Here is a 14,541-nt window from a genome sequence, read left to right on the forward strand (position 1 = left end):
TGGGCATTCCCTTTCCTGCCCCCACCACCTCTCACAGGTGGGGAGTGGTGGTAACAGGGTGGGGCTGAGCCCATGCCAGGCTGACAAGCTAGATGGTGGGTGAGTCAAAGGCCCCCAGTGGGTTCTTCCCTCCCTCTGTGCCTGGCAAACCTGGCTCTGGGAGCCCAGTCCTAGGCTGGGCTTGTGCGTCCCCCCCCCCCCCCCCCCCCCCCCCCCACCTTCCCTCTCCTGTCATCGGGTGGGGGGCTAGGGAAGGGGTGGGACTGAGCCAATCTGAGCTTGGCTCACCCCCGTGGGAGCAAAAAGTGGTGGGGGTGTTCCCCCTGCACTGAGCAGACCCAGGCTCTCAAGGTGAGGGCTGGGCCACTGCTGCATTCCTCCTGCTCTGTACCACCCCTTCCCTTCACACGCTGGGGAGGGGGTAAGGCTGAGCTGAAAAAAAGTTCCTACTTCTGGGCAAAAAGCTCCTACTGCTGGGGCTTTCCTTCCCTGTGTCCTGTACAAGGGGGTAAGGGGGTCTTTTCCTTTGCCCTCCCTCCCTTGTTTTTCCTGCCAGGCTGGCAGGTGCTGGAAGGGAGCAGAGGCTTTAGTGCTTCAGCTCTGTGATAGCTGGGGGAGGAGCCAGCCCTGCTTGCTGAACCAGACAGCACAGCCCAGGACTGCAAAGCATTCTGGGATGCTGGAAGACTGAAAGTTAACTTGAATAAGGAGGGTAAGGACAAACTGAGTTCAGATTAATTCAGGCCCCCCTTGGCAGGGCAAAATAGAAGGGCTTGTGCAAAGCTCCATACTGGCACAACTCATCTGTTTCTAGTAGGCAAGCCCGCTTATTTAAAGCCAGTTTATGTTTTTAAAATACCCTGTACTCTGCAGTATATACACATACTTCGTACACCCCAAATAAAGAGATGAGAAGGAGGAAATGTGTAGCCAAGGCATGCTGAAATCATCAGTGATGCCTGTGGGAAATTGTGAGGAAAGACAGAGACAGGATTTGAAACTTGAGAGGACAGCTGATGGTGAACAGATAGCAATTTGGGAGATAGAAAGGAGAGGAGAAAGGAGTCAAATGTTTTACTGTGTAGATGAGCTTAAATGTTTTTTAGAGATTAAAATCAACCCATGCAAATGCTTGCTGTAAGAAAGCTTTTATGACAACTCCTGAAAAAGGACCTCTACATATTCTAAATAACTGCTTCAAATGACTCCATTGCTAAGTGGAGAAAGATCTCTTCTGCATGTTATGGGAATGACAATCAGTTGTTTGTCAATTAATCAGTATTCCTTAGATAAGCATAATTAGCATTTGCTATGGTCCTAACTGCTTGCACATGGCCTGTATTCCTTCCAAAAGTGCAAAGCACAGTGGCAACGTGCATGGGGGTGCGTGTGCACCCCCTGAGAATGCCAGTGCACCCCCTGACCAGCCATGTTTGCCGCTTAGGTGATGGGCAGGCGGGAGTGCTGGTGTCCCCCTTGCAAGTGCTGGCCGATCGCTGCAGCCGCTTCTGGGAGCGGCTGCGGTGATTGCAGCAATCGGCCATTGCAGGATTGGCTGCATGGGGACCTCCCTCCCCGCCTCGCTCCTGTTGGCAGGACTGGTGGGACTAATTGCAGGAAGGGCACATGTCCTCCCTGACTAAGGCAGCACCAGTCGGCCATGGCAAAGCATATATATGCACACATATGTAAACTACGTGTATGTGTATAAAAGATATGGCAACTCACTCGCATCGCTCTTCCCTAGTAAATGTATGATAATCTTTTTATGCATAAACTGCATGCTTCCATTTGGAATATGTTCAGAGATTCTACAAATATAATGGAAAAGGCCTATATTATCGCAAAAACTGAAGAAACAGGGTTTCAATTTATTGGAAAAAAAAACCTTTTGAATGAAGTTATAAAACACAGTTATTGAAACATTTTTTATTAATGAATGTACTTGTTTTGATGAAAACATCTTGAACAGTGCTGTGATTTTGTTTTCTCTGTGAAAAATGTTCAGTTTCTAGTTGTCTTCTTTTAATTTGTGTTAACTAACAGGTGCTACCTATCGTATACTAATAATCCATCTTTGTTCAAAATAAGACAAGCCCAGGCCATGAAGATGCTGTCTGTATCTGCATACAGGGTTCAGTTCCAACCTTGTGATTTTTTACATACTCAGTGAGATTATGCAGCATAATCACTAACTGAATAGATTCAGGGCCACCCAGTCTACAACTTCTCATGTAGAGAAAAAAACTTGGAAATGCAATCTTGAAAACTTGTAAGAATTATAAATCTGTCATCATCAGCAGCCCCTCAGTATGAGAATGACAGTTTTTGGTAAAGAGGTAAGTCATTGGTGAATTCTGTAGATGTCTAAAGAGGCCCATCCAAGATCTTCATGTACAACTGCAAACATGGCAAATAGATCAGGGAGGAAGGAGTAGATCCTGGTGATGTCAGGTTACAGTGCGCGCTCTCTCTCTCTCTCTCTCTCTCGCTCTCTCTCATCTGCTGCTATAGTGATGCCACAGGAAATTATCAATGCCTTATGGTGCATTGCTGCACCACTGGGGAAAATTCAGTGCTCGAGTCTCTAAGGTATTGATTTTAATAGCATATTTCTTCAGATTGGCCTTCAAGGTATATCCTTGAATATTTGCTTTTGCTTACCTCTGGTGCTGTGACTATCAGTGAGTTGGAAGTATAAGGACCTGTTCTGGGAGGTGCTCATCGGGTATCCTTATGACATGTCCTGTGCAATGGAGCTGGTGTTGTTTAAACATGGTTTCAATGTTGGTGGTGTTTTCTTGACGCAGAATGCTGGCAGTCATTCTTCTGTCTTTCCAGTTGATATAAAGGATTTTCTGAAGACATTGCTGATGATAATGTTTGAAAGCTTTCAGATGTTTCTAATATGTCATCTGAGTTTCACACTTGTACAATAGGGTAGGGATGACAACAGCCTGGTATACAAGAAATTAAATTTGGGTCCTGCTGTCATGGAGTGTTTGTACACATGACAGAGGTTTAGTCCCCTAAGCTGAAACAGTGGGTTTTTAATTACAAAGATTAAAAACCCACCACTTCAATTAAGAAGATTCTGTCTGTATTGCAAGGGGCCTGATCCTTTTTTTTTTTTTTTTTGCGAAGCATCCCTGCATCTCCTGCAGCCAGAGGATGAGCTGCCAGTGGGCCAACTACCAGGGGGGCATGAACGGGGGGGGGGGGCCCTGGTCCTTCCTTCCACGGCAGTGGTGCCCCCCTGGGGCTGTCTGGGTGGGCTGCTAGCAGGCAGGTAGTGCCCTAGCTTGGGCTTGGGGATCAGTTGAATTGGGCTGGGTGCTGTGTATGAGCTGGAGTAGCACCCACCCACTAGCAGCTGACCTAGGGTGTGCTGCCATGTGGAGGGAATGACCAGCTCCCACCAGCAGCTCTCCCGCCGGCTATGGGAGAGGTGGGCAGGCTCTGAGGAAAAAAAGGGATCCAGGCCACTCGCTACTTTTTTTTGTTTTGTTTTGTTTTGTTTTTCTTTTGTTTTTTTCCTGAGCAGAGCCTGCCTGTGTGAACTGCTTCTGTGTTGCACAGCCCCTGAGCTGTAGCAGCCCCAGTCCTTCTCTCCATGGTAGCAGCACCTGCCAGGGCCACCCAGGTTGGTTGCTAGCTTCATGTGTGCTGTCCCAGCTTGTAGGCAGCACCTGCAGGATTAAACTGTTCCTTGAGCCCATGTGCTGGAAGCCCGCTGGGTGCTGATCCCCAGGTGGGCTCAGGGAAGAGTTAGATGCAGCGGGTGCTGCCTGCAAGCTGCGACGGCACCCGTCCAGCTAGTGCCTCATCTGGGTGACCCTGGTGGTGCTGCCACCCTGGAGGGAAGGACCGGGTCCCCCTTGCAACTCAGGGGCTGTGCGACCTGATGGCAGCTTGCATGGGCAGGCTCCGCCAGGGAAAAAATAAAATAAAAAAGCAGTGAGGAGCCCGATCCTTTTTTCTCTCTCTTTTTTTTTTTTTTTTTTTTTTGTCCCCATCACTGAGCCTGCTCGCCACTTGTGGCTGGGGGGGGAGAGCTGCTGATGGGCCCTGCACTGTGGGGGGCTCCTATCCTTCCCTCTGCAGCAGCCCCTCCGGGGTCTGTTGGGTGGGCTGCTAGCAGGTGGGTGCTGCCCCAGCTTGGAGGGAGTACTCAGCCCGATCCAGCTGTCCCCTGAGCCCGAGGTGGGCCCACTAGAATTCTACCTGGCCAACCCTGGGGGGTGCAGCCACCGTGGAGGGAAGGACTGAAGCCCCCTGCAGCTCAGGAGCCACTTGGCCTGGCAGCAGCTCGCCCCCTGACCATGAGAGATGCAGGCAGGCTCTGCGGAAAAAAGAAAAGGATTGGGCCCCTCTGTGCCTTTAGCCCACCTCTCCTGTGGTGTGGGAGGAGTTCGGGCGAGCTGTCAAAAGGCTGCAACGTTACAAATAGCTACATTGCAAACTAAACTACATTTGGGTGTGGTTTAGTTTGCAATTTAACAAACTCATTTAAATTGTACATGTGCGAGGTTTCTTTTACAGTGTGATGCAGTTAAACTGCAAAAATGGTTGATTTTCATCATGTGTACAAGCACCCATGATCATCAAAGACACAATTTCAGAAATGTCCAAAAGCAGCACTAGCAGATTTTATTCAGTATAGAATGTTGCCTGTCTACTTTTTGGGAACATTGGCTACCTGTGTAGTGGAAACAGCCAATTGGTTTGGGGTGGCGTGGTAAAGTATCTTGTTTTTTGTGAAGTTGACAGTGTGTCCAAGCATTTCATATGCTTCACAGAAGCAGTCAAGGGTGACTTGGAGCTCTTCAATTGAGTGGGAACACATCACAGTCGTCAACATATTGAAGATCAGTAATTGCAGTGTTGGTTATCTAGGGTTTGGAACATAACTGGTCGATGTTAAAGAGATTCTTGTCTATGCAATACTGGATCTTGACTCCAGATGGAAGCAGCATGATGTGGCATAGCAGCTATATAAATGGAAAAGCATTGGTATAATCAATGTCAACCGATGTCCATTGATTGAATCAAAGGTCTTAGGTCAGTGAAGGCCATGTAAAGATTCCAGTGTGGTTCACAGCACTTTTCCTGCAGCTGTCTTGTAACAAAGATCATTGTACCTCTGAGTGGTCTGAAACCACATTGGGATTTGGTAGAATCTCCTCAGTGAGAAACATGAGTCTATTGAGTGGAATGCCGGTGAGGGTTTTTCTAGCTATGGACAGAAGTGCAATACCATGGTAACTGCTGTATTCCAATTTATCTCCTTTCTTGAATTGGTACAGGAAATGTATGGATGTTTCCAGATTTTCAGAAAAAATAACTTGTAGTTGGTAAGAGAGCTATTTTCCACTTTTACTTTTATATTTCAGCTGGTATTCCATTAGAACACCTTGGAGCTTAGAGCTAGAATCAAAAATGACCTGGATAGACTGGAGAAATGGTTTGCAATCAGTCAAATGAAATTCAACAAGGAAAAGTACAATGTCTGTCCCTTGGGACAGAACCACTATATGAACAAATACAGACCAGTAATGATTGGGTAGGCTGAAGCACTGCAGAGGAGCTGGAGGTTACAGTAGACCATAAGCTGAATATGAGCCAACAACATGCTCATGTTGCAAAACAGTCCAACAACATACTGGGTTGAATTAACTGGAGTGGTACTTGCAGATTGAGAGAAGGGATTCTCCTACTCTGTCAGCAATGGTGAGGCTTCATCTGGAATACTTTGTCCACTTTTGGTTTCTACACTTCAAGATGGACAACTGATGTGGACAGTTTGGAAAGAGTCCATCATGGGTCATGTCTACATATGCTTTTATGTGCACTTAAACCTTAATGCATGTTTGCCTAATGTGCATTTACCTAATGCTCATTAAGGTGATTTAGGCACGCATCTACACATGCATGCCTAATGCGCATTAACGCGGGTGTGTGGACTGACTTGGGGCGAAAGTTAGTCTTAAGTCAATGGGCACACACCATGGTAATGAGTATTAGTACATCTACATGTTCACTAATGTAATTTAGCTATTCATGCCTAAATTTGATACCTGCTTTATGCAGGTACGAATAGCCTAAAATCACCATTTTAAGGCTCATTAAGAGCATGCATGTGTAGATCCACACCTTTAATGCACCTTCACAATGGCTACTGCACCTTAAATAGGCATGCACAGACACATCCATAGTGCAGCAAAATTATTAGGGGTCTTGGAGGCAAGACTTTTATGAGGAAAATCTGAAAAAGCTAGGGGTCTTTTGTCTGGAAAAGAGAAGACTGAGGCGGGATTTGATAACAGTCTTTAAATACCTGAAGGCTGGTTTACAGAAAGGATGGAGACAGGTTTTTCTCTGTGCCATAAGGGACTCAGAGCAAAGTCCTCAAGCTAAAGAAGAGGAAATTTAGGTTGAAAGTGAAGAGGAATTTTCTAACTGCTTAGACTGGATCAAGAGCACCTCTTGCCCACCTGCAACTTATAGACATATTTCCAGAGATATATTCTAGATGTTTCCAGAGATCTACTTAACATTATTTTGATTTTCTAATCTGATTTTTTCATTTCAGTGTGTAGGGGTGACATGGGGCCCCAGGTGTGCTGGGGCCAGATCTGAGTGTGCTGGCTGGGCAGAGGCAGTGCAGGGCCCACTCTGGCCCATGGATCAACCCTGTACCACTTATTTGGCCTGGGGGCCAAACAGTCAAGCACCACTGGCATAAGATATTACAAAACAGATATAATCAGACCTATGGGTATAAGAGGCATTCAGTTGCTTAGTCAAGGTGTTGTGCACATGCATGTGTGTGTTTAAGTACCTGGAAGTGATTTATAAGATAATTTCTTACTCTATTGTAACTATTTGTGGCATATTCTTTAATTTCCTTAACTTGAACTTCAGGAGCAGAAGTTGTGAATTACTTTGTTTATGTTGGTTTTGGGTGGCATTTTGTCTTCAGAAAGTTACTGATGAGAAAATCCTTCTTATATATCTTCTTGTAGACTAGAATTACATACCTACAAGGTGAAGGGCTGATATTTTATGTTTGTAAACTTTTCCTGCCATTTGATAACCCATCTCCTGAAAAATGAATTTTATGCTGGCCTTAAAAATGCATGCATGCCTCAAGTTAAAGTTAACTATGGTACTGTGTTTGGCCTTTAGTTATAGAACTTGAACTACTGAAGAATAGTAATTGCTTGTTGCTTTTAATAGTTATTTTGCACAGTTAGGGTTTTTTTTACTAATTTGGTGTTTATCTTCATTGTCATGGAATGGCTCAGAGGAGAGGACAATGATCAGATGTGATTATATCTACTGATATGAGAGGCACTTGACTATTCCTGTCTCTCGAGAGTTGTTGTCCATCCTCTGGTTACCATATTGAAGACTCTTTTCTTTTACTATTATAATTGTTATTCTTCTGCTTTTTCACACAGAGCAAAATGGCAAATATAATGCGAAATGTCAAAGCTCATAAGCATTCATTTTAATCGTCAACACCATTTAAGTTGGGGTTTTTTTTTTTTTCAAATAAAGCTTTATGACTGTTTTAGTACATATGTGGAGAAAGGAAGTATTTCTGTCTAATATTCAGGTTTAATCATAATTCTTTTTGTGGTTTTTTGGCATGAGGAGGCTTAGGACCCCTAAGTAGAAGTAGATGTTGGCACATGAAGCAGATCAACTGTGCCAGAATGTATCCCAGCACAGCTGATCCACTCCATTTGGTAAACCTACCACACCCGTTGTGCTGCCTCTTGAACTTGCAAGACAACAGACAATGGATAATCTCTGGGGGCACATGTCTGGAGGCAGGGATCCCCCCACAACTTTCCCTGTTTCCAGAGATGTACCATGAAGATCCTGGGGTGCATCTCTGGAAGCAGGGAAAGCTGGGCAAGTGTTCCTGGGGTTTCAGGGGCATAATGCTGTATGGAAATTCCCAAGGCACATAGGACTAAGTCCTGCAAGCCCTGTAAGCACCTGCCTGGGGCAGTTGGAGAGAGCAAGCAGCTCCCCCCACCCCCCCCTCAAAAAAAAATATCCAAACAAAAACGAATATATGTCCACTGCAATAAAGCAGTATAAATTATTACTATCTTTTGTCACAGGCACATTGTGACAGATGTCTGTTTGCTTTCAGTATGTGCTGCCATTGAAGTTTTAATAGTGGCATCAAGTTGACAAAAGGCAATGTCTGTTCCACCCTTAGTTAGAGGACATGTCTTTATTTGGGATAATGTAGGAGGCTTGGGGCTAATGTAAAGGCACTTGGCAGTGAGACCCACCTGCTGAGCCCTCAGGCCTCCCTAACTTCTTGGCTCTTCTCTGTCTCACCTTGATGTTAGAGGCTGGGTAGCTCCTTTTGATGCCTCCCCCTAAGTACAATCCTTCAGGATTATCTTTCCCCAAACAGTCCTCAGGGCTGTTCACTCTTCCACTGTTGTTTAGGTCTGCTTTTATGGCCCATTGTAGCCCTACCAGCCCTATCATCTATCCCTGTGGCTACACCCGTGCTTCCCAGGTATTATTCTAACATCATTCAGTGGGCCCTTTGGCCCTGGCTGGATATCAGTTCACATTCAGCCTACTTGACCCTGACAGGGCTGCTGCCTTTCTGTCTACCAGGATTCTGTCCTTTCTAGCGTTCCCAGTATAGGGTGTTTTCCAGGCATCCCTTGTAGTTTCCAATCCACCTCTGTTGCTACAACCCAAGACTCTGGTCAACAAGAAACAAAATATCAATCAGCCAGTTTTAAACTCCATCTCAAACCACATCTGAAGTTTCTTTACTACTGCCAAACACTACCCTAACTATCTGGCTTCTTGCCAGCCTCCAGGGTACTTTCCTATGTCTACAACTTTATTTTAGCAGCCTGTCAGGAGCTGCTTTCCTTGCAGAGGTCCAGGTCAGACTGCTGGCTGAGGCTCAGGAACTAGGGTTTATACTACTTAAGTCTCACCCCTTCCCGTCAGGTGCTTCCCTGACCAGCTGCAGATGCATCTCCCTGGCTTAGCAGACAGGCTGCTGTCATCTGCTGCCACCCACGTCCCAGCTCTGCATTCTCCCCTCAACTGCTTCTCTGGGTTCAACCTATTGCAGAGCTCCCAACTAGTCACTTATAGCTTTCGGGTTCGTGCTTTTATGGTTCTCCGGCTGCTTACCTGCTGGAAGCTGGCCCTTGCTTAGCTTCTCTTTCCTTGTTAAAGTGGCAGGGAAATCTGCCTTATCAGTGGTTGATTTGACTAAGGAGTGGGACCTTACTGTACTGGCACTGGGCTCAGGAGGAAGATGAAGATGGTTCATACAGGCCCTAAGAGCCACTGTTATGGACTAGAACTTGTTTGTTCTAGAACGGAATAAAATTCATAACACAAAGATGAACCCTGACTATTTAAACACAAGTAAACTCAGATTCTTTCCTATGTTATGGCCATTTTGTGCATAGGCAACTAATGGAGATGTAGTGTTAGAAAAATGGGATTAATCCACTCCCTATTTCTGAGTTTAGCACAGTGTAGTTTGGTGGGAGGGAGTGTGAGTTCTGTTTTTGTGACCCTGAGGTGCTATAATACCATGAGCAATTGGCATAGCTTAGAGCAGCTGGCTCTGGTTGCACATAGCATTTTCACTGACTTGCACCTTGCTTTCCTCAGCTGTGTCTAAACAATGGGGAAAGACTTCTGTCTTAATAAAGTTCATCAAGTTAATTCATCCCTTTTGAAGGGATTTCATTCTTTCACAAGTCTGTCAGTGTGTGTCATATGTGTGTAAGAGAGAGAGAGAGCATGCATGCACGTGTGTGTTTCATGTCTTTTTTGAAGTGATTGTTGTTATGAACTATTCATAGATTCATAGTAGATCATCGAGTCCGACCCCCTGCATAGGCAGGAAAGACCCTTGGGAGCCCATTCCAGACCTTGGCCACTCCTAACTGTGAAGAAGTTCTTCCTAATGTCTAGTCTAAATCTGCTCTCTGCTAGCTTATGGACATTATTTCTTGTAACCCCCACGGGCGCCTTGGTGAGTAAAGCCTCACCAATTTCCTTCTGTGCTCCCATGATGAACTTGTAGGCAGCCACAAGGTTGCCTCTCAACCTTCTCTTGCGGAGGCTGAAGAGGTCCAGGTGCCCTAGTCTCTCCTCATAGGGCTTGGCCTGCAAGCCCTTAACCATACGAGTGGCCCTTCTCTGGACCCTCTCCAGGTTATCCACATCCCTCTTGAAGTGCGGCGTCCAAAATTGCACACAGTATTCCAACTGTGGTCTGACCAGCGCCCGAAAGAGGGGAATTATCACCTCCTTGGTTCTGTTCGTCGTGCATCTGCTTTTCTGATGACTTCGTCACACTGACGACTCATGTTCATCTTGGAGTCCACTAGGACTAAAGCATCTGTTTCATATGAGGCTGCGAAAAGGCTTAAGTGACTGTTTGTGGACATGGAAAGGGAGGAGGAGGATTACTTATGTTGTAGTTCATCTGAGTTTACTGCCAAGACGCTGTGTTGAAATCAACATACAGCTGTATTCCAGTCTGAAGCCAGTCTTGGAGGAGGCAGCTGTGACAGTGGTTTCACATAGTACATTTACTTGCAGGGAGAACAGACAAAATCTTAGGTTGTGATGGATATGGATTTGGATCTTTGGATGGCATTTTCAAAGTGTCCTAATTTGGTGTTCTGCAAATAATAAATCCTAGGCATTTGTTCTTTTCTATAGAGAATATGGGCTAAAGAGAAACTAATTTTATTTCCATTGGCTCATTTCTTTCCCAGTTGTATAACATGAATCTTGGGTTGTTTGCTGCTCATTCTATAATTTGAAGGCAGTATTGTGAAATTAATTGTGAATTAATTGTGAATTCTGCCTGCCTGCTTTACCTTATCTTTTTTTCTGCTTTTATAGTTATCTCATTCTTTTTAGCATCAGCAGCATATCTGAAAATTTAGTTAAAAAAAAATAGAGAGAGAAACCTGGGTATGGCAAGTGGATCAGTGCAAAAACACTGAGAGTTGTACTCACGTGACATTATAAAATGTAAATAAGAATGGAAGTGATGGAAGGATGTGATAGGTTTGGGTAAGTTTTTAGATTTGTCTAAGTTGGCTGGACACTAAACCATCTACAACTTTCTCTGTTAAAGAGATTCTAGAAAAGTATCATAGATGGCTGTAGAAAACCTTCATTGGAGATTCTTACAGTTAAATAGACATCTGTCAGGGATTTGTCTAGTTTTGCCTAACCTAGATGACCTGGTAAGGTCCTTTCTGTCTCTCCTTTTATGTAGTTTTGTGGCATGTGGGACTAGTGAGACGCATGCAAATGATTTTGGAAAATTCTCCTGGATTTGTTTTCCTTGTCAAAAAACTTAACAGGAAAACTTACAGACATTTGAAAACTGAGCCCTGAAGAGAAGAGACTTATATAGTGCTGATATTGTGCAGCTAGAGGGGCTCTTTGCAGACATCTTGGTATGCTCTTCAGGCTCCCTGGTCTACTTGGCAACAGATGGCAGCATTGCACAGGGCAGCCCCGTTTGACTGACCAAGAATGGTCAGGGTCGGCCTGCATTTCTCTGCAGCTCAGTGTAGGGATTGTGAAGGGGATGTGTCCTGTTCAGCTAGAGCAGTAGAGGGGGAAGCTATAAAGCACTCTTGGATGCTGGAGGACTGTGTTGTGGCTTCTCTCTGAAGAGAATGTGTACAGGATAAATTCTTCCAGGAGTGATTTAACCCTGGTGGTTCCAGGTTATTTTTCTCGCAGAGTGACCATTATTGCTCTGGGAGAAAATTCCCAAACATCTGTACATTTGCGGTTTCTCCTGAGAGAACAGTGACTCTCCCAGAAGAAATTGAATATATGTACACGGTGTTAATAACAAATATATTTCCTTGGTGGGTGGAGACAATGCCCCAGAAACAGACCTTAAACTCCTTTAAACTGTGATCTCGCTGGTCTTTATAGGAGTTGTAATTGGCAGATATTATAATGCCTGGATTTCCACTGCAAATTATTGATCCATTAGAATAAAAGACAGATGTTAAGTGTTAAACATTTGTTCTTACTTGGTAGCCTTTATTTTATACTACTTCCATCCTTTATTTAGCCTATAAATCTCTTGGATCAGAAAACATCTTACAGAAGATTCATGAATGGACTCACATTTTTGGTCTTTGCACTGTTTCCACTACACAACTTTTCATTGTTCTTTGAATCTGTCTCACCTTTTGTGATATCTAAGCTGTTGTGCACACAGCCTCTGCAGCCCAAAATGTTGATTCAGTCTGTCAGAGGAAGCCGATGTGGGTGGACCTGTGTAAAGCTGTAACTACTTCCAGATGTGGTGAACAAGTAAGGATCCAAAAGTCGCCATGATAATTTTTAAATTTTTTTTTACATTTTTGGTGTTATGCCTTATCCAAATGGTTCCCAATTTACGTTTCATAGATTTCATAGACGTTAGGGCTAGAAGGGACCTCAGAAGATCATCGAGTCCAGCCCTCCTCCCAAAGGGCAGGAAGTCAGCTGGGGTCATAGGATCCCAGCAAGATAAGCATCCATTTTCTTCTTGAAGGTGTTCAGTGTAGCTGCTTGAACCACCTCTGATGGCAGGCTATTCTAGACCTTGGGGGCTCGGACAATAAATAAATTCTTCCTTAAGTCCAGCCTGAAACGGTCTTGCAGTAGTTTATAACCATTCGGCCTTGTCATCCCTTGGGGTGCTCTGGTGAACAAATGTTCCTCCAGATACTGGTGGTTACCCCTGAGCCTGTGCTTTTCCAGGCTGAAGAGCCCCATAGCTCTCAGCTTGTCATTGTAAGGTCTGTTTTCCTGACCTCTGATCATGTGCGTGGCTCTTTTCTGAACTCTCTCAAGCTTCTCCACATCCTTTTTGAATTGTGGGGCCCAAAACTGGACGCAGTACTTCAGCTGCGGCCTCACCAAGGCTGAGCACAAGGGGACAATGACGTCCCAGGATTTGCTTGAGAAGCATTTATGGATGCGAGCCAGTGTTTTGGTCACTTTACTAGCCGCAGCATTGCATTGAAGGCTCATGTTCATCTTGTGGTCAGTGATGACCCCCAAGTCTCTTTCTTCCATAGTGCAAGCCAGCGTAGTACTGCCGAGCCTATAAGGATGCTGCAGGTTTTTCCTCCCAAGGTGCAGAACCTTGCATTTTTCAGTGTTAAACACCATCAGGTTCTTGTCCACCCATTTGCTGAGGCTGTCCAAATCAGCCTGGATAGCCCTCCTGTCTTCACGCGTGGATTGCCCTCCTGTCTTCAGCTTTGCCCCAAAGTTTGGTGTCATCGGCAAACTTGGCCAGTCCGCTTCTGACTCCAATATCCGCATCATTAATGAAGATGTTGAACAATATAGGTCCAAGGACAGAGCCTTGGGGGACCCCACTGGTCACAGGGCACCATGACGATTGACTTCTGTCAATTACCACCCTCTGGGTCTGACCAAGTCAAGATATATGACACCGATCTCTTGTCCCTTGTCCAGGTGATAGGTCACCTGGTCATAAAAGGAAATGAGATTGGTCAAGCAAGACCTACCTGCAACAAACCCGTGCTGGCTATCCCTCAGGATGTTGGCGTCGGTCAGTCCATTAAGGATGGCCTATTTAATAAACTTTTCTAAGATCTTCCTCGGGATAGAGGTCAGGCTGATGAGCCTATAGTTTGCCGGATCCACTTTCCTCCCTTTCTTGAAGATGGGCACCACATTGGACTTCTTCCAATCTTCAGGCACTTCACCAGAGCGCCAGGTGTTCTCAAAGATCCATTGCAGAGGCTCGGTTATGATGCTCGCCAGCCCCTTGGGTACCCTGGGGTGTAGATTGTCAGGGCCGGCTGACTTTAAGGTATCCAGCCTCTCAAGGTGTTCCTTCACGAGGTCAGTACTGATGGAGGGCAGGGAATCTCCCTCACCTGGACCTCCCTGTCCCGTAGTGGGCATGGTTATCCCATGGGACTGATGAAAGACTGATGCAAAGTACCCATTTAATAGGTTGGCTTTTTCCTGGTTGTCAGTTGTCCCATCTGGTTTAGCAGGGGTCCAATGTTGCCCTTGCTTTTCCTCCGGCTCCCCACATATCTGAAAAAGGACTTTTTATTGTCCTTGATACTCGAAGCTAGTTGGCCTTTGACATAAAAAATATAGGAGAAATAGGTGTAACTCAGTAATAACATGCATAGTTTCTTTATGTATGTTTCACATTCCTCAAATTTTTTCAGAGCATGGAACATATATTAGGAACTCAGGATATGGCCCTGGAAAAGATTTGCTTGGCTTATGAATGGTCTCCCCTCTCATTCACAAAGGCATGATACTCTTGTGAACACTACAGTAGTTGCTTACATGTAAAAATAAAATTAGGAATACAGTTCAACAACTGGATGTAAAGAGGGGATCCAGCCCCAATGGGCAGTGTGATTTCTCCGAACTGCTATTTGGGAACTACTCTGTCCTGTTTTACATTGTCAGAGCTCTTTGTTTGCACCAACT

At 45.1% G+C, this 14,541-nt stretch overlaps 1 protein-coding gene across 1 annotated transcript in view; it reads left to right on the forward strand.

Moving 5' to 3' along the window:
• PTPRK (protein tyrosine phosphatase, receptor type K) overlaps positions 1–14,541 on the forward strand; it is a 570,492-nt gene that overhangs the window by 211,182 nt on the left and 344,769 nt on the right. The window lies entirely within an intron of this gene.

The sequence above is a fragment of the Alligator sinensis genome, unplaced genomic scaffold (genome assembly GCF_000455745.1).
Source record: "Alligator sinensis unplaced genomic scaffold, ASM45574v1 scaffold96_1, whole genome shotgun sequence".
Taxonomy (NCBI): Eukaryota; Metazoa; Chordata; order Crocodylia; family Alligatoridae; genus Alligator; species Alligator sinensis.